This window comes from Danio rerio, chromosome 18 (genome assembly GCF_052040795.2).
Source record: "Danio rerio strain M-AB ecotype USA chromosome 18, GRCz13ab, whole genome shotgun sequence".
Lineage (NCBI taxonomy): Eukaryota > Metazoa > Chordata > Actinopteri > Cypriniformes > Danionidae > Danio > Danio rerio.
In genome coordinates this window covers 10,126,831-10,137,557 of record NC_141038.1, presented here as the reverse complement: position 1 = coordinate 10,137,557, position 10,727 = coordinate 10,126,831, and the positions used below count along the sequence as shown (strand labels likewise).

The following is a 10,727-nucleotide window of genomic DNA, read 5'->3' as shown; positions in this document are numbered from 1 at the left end:
ATATGCATGTGTACATCGTGTCTTTTGCGTGAATTTCTTTTGAGACTAATCTGGTTCCATAAGAGTGAACCAAAGCGCATTGGTGCAATTATAATGTATCTAATTTTTTTTTTTTTTAAATTGCGATACCTCGATTTCATATAAAATTAAATCGCCTTAAAACGTAAATTTGAATTAATCTAAAATAATCGCCCAGCCCTAGACGTGGGGAAACAATATTCAAAAGTTATATTGAAGTTCACAATAAATAGTAAAAACTCTCAAATGACAACGTCAAGCATAAGGTCACAATAGCCATAAAACCAATGGCAGCAATATAATAGTAAATGGACACAAAAAAGTCATTGGTTGTGGTTGTTCAGTGGCTGGGGTAAGCTAGTTTAAGTGGAAATAAAAGTTAAACACTCATGCATACCACCACAAGCACACACCCTCACAAAGTGTGAAACTTGAATCCACAGAGCACTGCAATCCACAATCTTTTCTCGTTGCCAGTAAAAGGGACCAGCTAGCCTCCAAGCAGTAGCAGAGCTACATTTTTTTACATGGGGTGTCCACTGCTATTTTAGGGGGTAATCACACACACACACACATACACACACACACATACACACACACATACACACACACACTGTACTCAAATACAAAGATACACACACACACACACACACACATGAGAATAAGGTGAATAGACAAAAATAAACAAATTATTTTATATTTTTCAGCTCAGCCTGTGATCATGGGATTGCTACAAGACCATCCATCACCACCATTAAGAAGATCAGCGTTCATGGTTATCGAGGTTTTCTGGTGTGTGAAGATTGTTTCCATCTTAATTCGGCTTATTTTTTAATTCCGACATTATCACATTATTTTCATTAACTTGTTTTGATTGTATGACCTTTCTTCTGCGTGCCCCTGCAGATGTTTGAAAGAAACTTGGCTGACGTGAATGTGGTAGTACTTATTGAAATCCATATTGTTTTTATTTCATCTTGTTACTTTGAATACTTTGTAACACTGTTTCTGTTACTTTGATCTGTGCAGAGGGTCGAACTATTCAGCAGATTGGAAGGCATTAAGGTATTTTTCAACACTGGCCACATGATCAAAGTTGGTAACAATTCCGGAAGAAGATCTACAGACGGATTTATATTTGATGACAATGATAAAATTAATGCAGCAACAATGTGGCAAGAAAATAGATATTTTGATGGATTCACATTTGAGGTCGCCAACAGTAATGGTACAGTAAAAACATATTCTGCCAAGTGTACGGATCTGTCTGAGCCTGTGAAGATTGATGTGAAGTCTGGAAAATGTTACGGCATTACAGCAAGATGTGGAGAAAAATGTACTCCAAGCGCTCGGATTCTACTTCATTTAGATTCTCAGTAATGAAAGTAATAATGCAGAGATGAAAATATAGCATAGTGTGAGATTTGAATCAATAAATAATACTTGTACATGTTTTCAAGCACACACAGAATCAAAAATTTGAGATTTATTGTAATGTAACAATGGTGGTTGTTAAAAAGGTGAAAAGCAATTGATATTTGATGTGTTTAATGTGTTGTTTTTAATTCATTAATTTAATGGTTTCATTTAATCAAATAATCATGTGTATTTATTAGTCATTTATATATGTTTATTTGATTATTTTTGGAATGTAATTATTTAGATCAATTATTTTGGTTATTTAAAGTCTACATAAACTGGAAGTTGTTGATGCTTTTCAGTGTGTTGATGTACTTCAGACTAAAACAGAATATTGAGTAGGGGCAGGGCTTTCTTTTTGCAAATAATTTGAATTTTACGGTATCACCCTATGAAAGGGGCTAGTCTCTTTAAGCAAACTAACAGTAAGAGTGGTGCGGTTAAGAATATTGTAGGGGGAAAAAATCAGAGAATTAACTTGTTCACATAAATAACATAATAATGTGTGGTTGCAAAATAAGCATTGTTAATTTTGATTTCAGATGACTTTGCACAATGTACAATGTAATGTAATGTCAATGGACAATGTTGCAAAGCAATAATTGTCCATTGCTATTGCTTATGGTATAATAAAACTACTGATCAAAGGGAAACATAAAGGCTAACCAAGATTTAATAAACACTTTTTTAATCATCATTACAATCATCAGTCAATATTTATTTATTTGTTTATTTATTTATTGACATATAATGCAGTTTTGGTACTACAGGTACCAATTTATAACAGGCTCGTGGGTTTAAAAAGCTGTGCTGCCTGGTTGTTCTGATACCAAACAAACTGATATTTCCTGAAAGTATCTGGTGTCCAGAGTTGGACAATTATTATATGTTTGATGTTCAGAAACAAGTTACTACGATAATATAAAAGAAAACTGCATGGATCACATCAGTTTCTGTTAAATCTATAATTTGTGTATTGTTTGTTTGAGTCATGATTTTCTTCTGCGTTGTTTGTTCTTTTTTTGTAACAAAAATTACAAAATAATCTGAATACCATGACCACAAAGAACAAACTCTCTTGCTGCTTTTAAATTATATTCAATAGTTTGTGTTCACAATAAAAAGAAACTAGTAGATTATAATAAGCTTATAAAAATTAATGTACAGCTACAAGTAGGGGGCAATATTTGACAATATTTTTGTATTTGATAAAACATATATAGTTACATTACATAACATTAAGAATTGCAAGCTTTTATGTAATACACGTTCTATACAACACCATGGTTAAACATGCAAAATAGGTGTATAATATATTACAGTTTTTTTTCCAATTGTTTACACACATTTTTTGAAAGCAGATCTCATATTGTCAGAACTATACACACAAATCACAAAACACACACACATTGGGCAAAACTCTTCAATTCTTCTCCAAAATGAAACTCTACGTTCAAAACAGTGTGATTTCTTTTCAAAATGGTCTTTTGTTTTCAAATGACACACACAAGCCATCACATCAATAGACAATTATAAGAACAGTTGAACACTGATGTGCTGAATGTAAAACACAATGACCATTCATCATAATGACTTACTGTCAGCCTTTTTTGTTCAGTGTTACACTTACTACAGACAGACAGTACATAGGCCTACAGAAGTGCACTGTAAAATATTTCAGAATATTGTTTTATACAAAACACACAAATACCAAATATTTGTTACTGTATTTTCCCCACAAAAACTGTGTACACAGTGTTCGTCCCAACCAACACAAAGTTGCAGATAACGTGGTCTACATGTATCATCAACAGAAGTATTTACAGAACACAGCTACAGGAAAAAAAAAAAAAAAAAACAGCTATACTGCATCCTCTTTTCTGTTTTGTTCTGGCCAAGCAGCGGGGGGAATGTCACCTCGCATGGTGAATCCAGCCATGAAAAGCATCAACTGCTATAGCTTGGAGAAGGGGTATACGTGTGTGTGGATTTCGGTCATACACTTTACATCTCCAGGCAGAAAAACAATTCCTCAATAGGTTTGAGGAATGGAGAATATGGAGGGAGATAAAGCACAAAAAATTATGGGTGGGCAGTAAACCAGTTATGATCCAGATGAGCTCTGATTTCTAAATTGAAATTCAGTGAGACAAGTGTTTACTCATGTAATGAGTTAGTATGCAAAGTAAGGCAACTGACTTTACAATTGTGAATGACAGTGTGTTCCTTGTGAAAAGAAAAGATTTTCTGCATGAAAATTGTGTAAAATGCAGAGAATTGTGTGTAGTGTTTTGAAAAGTTTGTTGTAAACCTGCAATTTGAGTGTAAAGCAGGAATTGTGCTTGTAGTTTAGCAGAATTGGTTCAGGGGGTTGGTGCATCAGTTACATGTTGTAGAAATTGTGTCTGTAGTCAGGGCTGGACTGGGGCAAAAAATCGGCCCTGGCATTTTGGGCCAGAGCGGCCCACTACATTCAATCAAAATGCTATCTATCTATGCACGTTCAACATTTTTATCAACTCATAATTTATAAAACACAAAAGCCATATATATGAAATAAATAAATAAAAACAAACTTTAATCTCAATTTAATTTCTGTATACTGTCCATAAAGATATTTGTTGAGTTCTAAAAAATACACTATTCATTCATTTATTTTTCTTCGCATTAGTCTCTTATTTATCAGGGGTTGCCGCAGTGGAATGAACTTCCAACTATTCCAGCGACTTTTATGCAGCAGATGCCTTTCCAGCCCCAACCCAATATTGGAAATCACCCATACACACTCATTCACACACACTCATACACTACAGCCAATTTAGCTTATTCAATACACTATTCACTCAGCCTATATTCAATAATAAACATACCAAAAACTCCCTGCTGATGCATGGGTAAATCTTCAAAGGGAACAGTGTACTTTATAACCTCTGTCACCTCATCCGGCTTGCTGTTTCACTATCTAAACAATGAAAACATAATATAAGGAAATTTGTTACATTTTGATATTATGATTAACAGACACCAAACAGCCTGTAGCGTGTAGCTACACATTTATATGAGCGTCATCTTCACTCTGCATATTTATAACTAAACAGGGCTTAAATATAACTGCCTCCTTTCATTTTCTTTGAAAATAACAAACTTTACACCGTCTCTTTTGCAGAATATCAGTTTTAATAATCAATAATGGCCATTATGACAGTATAACGTACAATACATTTATACGATAAAGGTAAGCAATCAGTCAGTGTGCAGAATCAGTGTGTGTGGTTACATAAATTAATATATTACCTTATCTTTGCACTCAGCCAAAACAACAAGATGAATTCAATATCACGTTTAACAACTATAGTGAGATGAGATCATCCAGCAGATAAACTGTCTGACATGCACTATACTCTCACCTGGGGCTAAATGAAACGCCGGTGTATTTCCCGCGATTTCTCTGCGCCTCCCTTGCTTTTTTTCTCTCTGACTCTCGACTATTTTGACAAATACACACAGACGACGCACGCTCACACCGAGTCCAAAATTGGAGTTTGTGATTGGGCCAGCCCAATGTCAATACCGAAAAGAGCTAATGGGCTGCAGAGTGTCACACGGGCCGGCCCGGTCTGTCTGTCCGGAAAAAAAAGCATCTTACTTTCAGAGAGTCACAGATCACAGCAGCGTCAATTAATAAGACAGAAAAAAAACGATAGGCTGCAAAGCCTTTTATGGGCCGATCAGATCATAAGACGATGATCAGCCCGGCCCAAAAAGTACGTCGGCCCAACGGGAAAGTGCCCGGTGTGCCAGATGGCCAGTCCGCCCCTGTCTGTAGTACAAGTAATTGTGTGTAAACAACTAAGAAAAACTGTAATTCATTTTCATAAAAAATTTGACTTTCAGAATTCTCCCAGCAGGCTCAGGACATCAACAGACTAACACACCCCAGCACCGTGGGACATTGCATATTGTTTGGAAATGAATATTGGGTTGACATCAACTCGGACTTCAACTTCGGGCCCCTGCCCCTCAAAGGTCTCTGCACACCACTGCTTGAAACCTGCAGGTAAATGTATAGAAGGAGGTTTGGGACTATACTATGCAGGGCTGTGGCCCTCCAGGAGATGAGTTTGACACATTTTTTTATTATCTCTTAAAATGAATATGCCATCTTAAAATGAAAATGCCCCCTCTTTTGCACCACTTCAACTTTGCATACAAACCCATCCACCGCACTCCCCCTTCCTCCGATCTTCAACTTTGCATACAAACCCATCCACCGCACTCCCCCTTCCTCCGATCTTCAACTTTGCATACAAACCCATCCACCGCACTCCCCCTTCCTCCGATCTTCAACTTTGCATACAAACCCATCCACCGCACTCCCCCTTCCTCCGATCTTCAACTTTGCACACAGATAAACAACCAACCCCACCTGTTGGAATTCAACTTCGAGCCCCTGCCCCTCGAAAGTTCTCTGCACACAACTGCTTGAAACCTGCAGCTACATGTGTTGAAGCAGATTTGGGACTAAACTATGCAAGGCTGTAATCCCCCAGGAACTGAGTTTGACACATTTTTTTCTCTTGAAGAGAAAGTTCTTCAAGCTCAAAATAAAAAAGCCCACTTTTTCATCCATGCAATCACCCCACTGCTCTTTAACTTTACGCGCAGATCCTACCAACACAACACACCAAAGACCACACACCCACCCTCTTCAACTTCGTGCACAGATCGCATTCCCTCCCCAATATACCCCCCCCCCTCCCCATGTTGAAGCAGGTTTGGAACTAAACTATGCAGAACCATGCTAAACGATGCTAAACTAAATAGAACCATTTTAAGGGTTCATTAAATAGAACCCCAAATGGTTCTTTCACTCTTAAAAAAAAGGTTCTATATAGAACCAAAAATGGTTCTATCAAGCGCTTCATATATGGAACCCCAAAAAGGTTCTAAATAGATCCATTTTAAGGGTTCATTAAATAGAACCTCAAATGGTTCTTTGAATTCAAGTTACATGGTTATATTTAGAACCATTTGAGGGTTCTTTATTTATTTTTGAATTAATGTTATTTATTATTGAATAAAAAATAAAACCAATGCAGAAAATTCAAATTGTTTAAATTTATTCAATTTATTTAACAAAATAATTTTTAAATAATATTTAAAATTGCACCTCTGCAATTTTACTTTGTATAAGATCTACCTCTAAACATTATACATTATACATTTTACTATTTAATTAGTAAACATAATTAACAGCTTAATGGCATTCAACAATCTAATTCTAATGATCTCACTTTTTAATAAACATTTGTAAGCTTGTTTACTGATTGAACAAATACAATACTTAACTTTCAAACATCTGTAAAATGTAGAAAAATATATTACAATGCAGATAGAAACAATACACAAACATCTATTGAATAACACTACAATTTCAACAAGTTGACGGTACATGTATGTATTGGTCATGGCAACATCCATGTTTATACATCATTTTCAATGAAAGTTATTGAAGAAAGTGCTTAATGGCATACAAAACATCGCAAAATGATTAGACAAAACACTGAGAACAGCCATTCCACAACCTGTAGCATGTCCATATTTGCCGGCCTCTCTTAAAACAAAAATAGTTTTGTCAATGGGTGGCACAGTGGCTCACTGGTTAGAACTGTCACATCACAGCAAGAAGGTCACTGGTTCGAGTCCCGACTGGGTCAGTTGGTGTTTCTGTGTGAAGTTTGCAAGTTCTCCCAGTGTTTGTGTGGGTTTCCTCTGGGTGCTCCAGTTGTCCATACAGTCCAAAGGCATGCGTATGGTATTGGTGAATTGGCCACAGTGAGTGAATGTGTGCAGGTGTATGAGAGAGTGTATAGGTGTTTCCCAGAGCTGGGTTGCGGCTGGAAAGTGAAAAGTAATTGCTAATTCATTCTACTGTGGTGCCTCTGATAAATGAGGGAGCGGAAGGCAAGTGAGGGAGTGTAGGCCAACGTAATGCTGACACTTCAAGCCTTGACGGAATCAGGAGAGCTGTTAGGACCTTTGGATTTCTGTAAAACAATATTATAATGCTGCGTACTTTTAACCAATGAACATAAGTCAAATAGAAATACAGTTATAATTAATACAATTAAAGTGTGTTTTTATGGGGGGTTATGTCTAGTGTAGTTACCTTCTGTGGTTTCCTCTGCTGGTCCAATGAGACTAGCATAGAGCACTTCCTTCTTTCCTTCCCTTCTTTTGGGCCATTTCTTTTAAAGATGTTTCTGTGTTCTTCACTAAGTCCTTATATGCAGCATCCTAAATTAAAACATTTTGTTTACTTTGTGTCAGTTTCGAAGTGACACATTTTCAGCAGTACAAGTACTTTAAAGTCATCAAAAATACATAAATACAGAGTAGACAGCTGTAATATATTTTCTATTTAATCTGCATTTCATTTGTTACAGAATTTAATGAAATTGACATTTCTGAGTGACCTCAATTCAGTATGTACATTAAACAAAGCAATAAAATTAGAATAAGAACAAAATAACTGTATATCAAATAACATACATCACAGGTGTCAAACTAAGTTTCAAAATGGCCGCAGCTCTGCACAGTTTAGTTCCAACCCTAATTAAACACACCTGATCAAACTAATTGAGTCTTTCAGGCTTGTTTGAAACCTACAGGTAAGTGTGTTGGAGCAGGGTTGGAACTGAACTGTGCAGTGCTTCGGCCCTTTTGGAGCTGAGTTTGACACCCCTGACATACATCATATTTAGCAGATACTTTTATCCAAAGGGGCTTAGATTGTGTTTAATCAATACATTTATTAATATATGAGACCTGTAACACATTAGGCATTGCTAATGCATTGCTTTACCAAATGAGCTTTAAAACGTCATATACACAGATTTTTCATATCTATTTGGCACACAATATAACAGTGTTTGGTTACTCACAAGCTGTGGCACTCCAAGAAGAAGAAACTGCTCCATTAGTTTTGCAGACCCTTCCATAATCTGCGCTCTGGAAAATAGTGTTTCATTTGGTTCTTGACTTATTCGTAAACGGTGTTGCATTCTAGGTCCATCACAATCTGAGGTAGGAAGACAGCATTTGTAGAGTGTGTAAATATGAATTTAAATCTCATAATGAATCTTGACATAAAATCTATTGAAATGAACTTACCTTGTGTTAAGTTCCTCAGAGTCCAGTTCACTTCCTTTTGATCCCATCATTATGAGCTCACCACTTTAATGCTTTCATTTTTACATTTGTTTTGAAGACATTGCAACAAGGAATCCTGTAGGCAAATTTACACCTTTCAATACATATTTCTTCTCTGCAGGACTTTTTATTTAGCAACGACCTTAATATTCTCACTGTATTAAAACAGCAGTAGTAAGTAATAGAATATTTTTGGGATAAATATATTACTTCAGTACACAACAACCAACAAGTCTGAAATATGCATGTTATAAAATACAATACTTTACCAGGTGTGCTTGAAGATGATGTCAAACAATTATGGATGTGACACGTGTTTTTATTTAAGCTGGAATCCTTCTTCTGCAAAGCTACTTGTGTCAAGCAAATCAAAGTTGGGTACTTAATATGGGTCCCATGACACTTTTCTGTAAGGATAAATACAATCTTGAAGTCTTTTATAATATTCATTTCATTTTACTGACCACAATACAGTTTGTTTGGATTTTAAAACAATGATACATACCAAGCACAAGTTTTATGATGCAGTTCAGTTTTCAGGCTGTTTAAAGAAAAATAAAATATACATTAAAATATTTATTTTAAACTTATTTAGCACCTGATCTTAAGACCTTTGCTTTAAGACCTGATCTTTCGTCTATGGATTGTTAAAATATGTTTGGCTTTTTAAAGGTTTCAATAATATTCAGGGGCGGACTGGCCATAGGGAGAACTTGCCACCGTGACTGGCCTCCCGCGCGTGCACAGACTCAAGGCACGAATCTGCCCGTGCGGGCACGAGCGTAGCACTGCTACCTTGCGGTTTTACGGCTACACGGACCGTCTCAACCGCGGGCAGTTATGTCCACTACTTTGCAGAGTTTAGGTCAATTCCTGATAAAACACACATGAACCAAGCTAAAAGTGAGCGTTTGTTCAAGGTTGGAGCTAAAAACAACACGAAAAACACGATGAAATCGGCTCATATCAAGTTACTTTTAAAATCACGTGCACATGCTTCATTCACGCTCTCTCGAAGCTCGCCTTGAAATAACACAGCTGTATATTGTTATCGGTAATTTAATTAGTAGTACTGGCAAACAAGTATAGCGATATTGTAACTTATTTCGAATAAAAAGCAGAACAAATTACACTTAACAGATTTCTGAACAGAAGGGTGACGACCAAGGTCATCACAAGCACAGTGTTTATCCATATTAACGCTACCCCCATTCAGTCTGTATCCCCATAAAACACGAGGGATTTTCTATCAAATAGATACATTACTTCATAATACAAAATATTTCACTATATATATTAAATGTACTTACATACCTGAATGATGAAGCTAAAATAGAGGACTTCTCCTTTCGAAAAATTAACATTCACTCTCGAGGCTCTTTACCGCCGGTCCATAACGATGTTCTTGTCAATGACTGACGTCACCAGAGGGCTTTTTATGATTATTAGTTTAAAATTAATTATTAAACCATAACAACATGTTACTGCACAGTCTAAATAAATTGGTCATTTTATGTATTTCACTAAATAATTTGTCAAAAATGTTAAACATTGAATATATATAAACTAGGCCTATAAGTTATATGCTATTGTACAAACCTGCATGAAAAAAAATCCCATCATACTGTACACTGATTAAGTTTCTGACCACAGCATTCATTTTATTAGGTTTTGACTCAAAAAGCTTTGTCTCTCTGTGTTGTAGCTTATAATTATTTTATAATCTTTGCTACATAATTATGTTATGATTCAAAAATTATAGAACCATTTTATTCAAAAAGGTTCTTTGCAGTCAAAGGGTTCTAAATGGAACCATTTTTTGGGTAAAAGGTTCTACTGGCCAAGTATAAACCCAAGGTTCTATATAGAACCTCAAGGAACCTTTTTTTTAAGAGTGCACTCTCCCTCCACCACTCTTCAAGTTTGCACACAAATTAACCACCAACCCCGCCCCCTTCGGAATTTAACTAAGTTCTCTGGAAACCACTGTTTGAAACCTGCAGGTATATGTGTTGAAGCAGGTTTGGAATTAAACTTTGTAGGGCTGTGGAGACTGACACATTTTTTTCTCCTAGAGA

General features: G+C 36.1%; 2 long non-coding RNA genes across 2 annotated transcripts; one reads left to right on the top strand and one right to left on the bottom strand.

Moving 5' to 3' along the window:
• LOC110438083 (uncharacterized) lies at positions 1–2,140 on the top strand. The gene is made up of 3 exons (XR_015514733.1): positions 1–810; positions 925–957; positions 1,048–2,140. It is a non-coding gene; the product is annotated as an uncharacterized LOC110438083 (long non-coding RNA).
• A 5,208-nt stretch (positions 2,141–7,348) lies between these two features.
• LOC108179997 (uncharacterized) lies at positions 7,349–8,515 on the bottom strand. Its single transcript, XR_015514732.1, has 3 exons — positions 8,382–8,515; positions 7,607–7,734; positions 7,349–7,484 (listed from the first exon to the last, which is right to left on the bottom strand). It is a non-coding gene; the product is annotated as an uncharacterized LOC108179997 (long non-coding RNA).
• Positions 8,516–10,727: the final 2,212 nt, after the last annotated feature.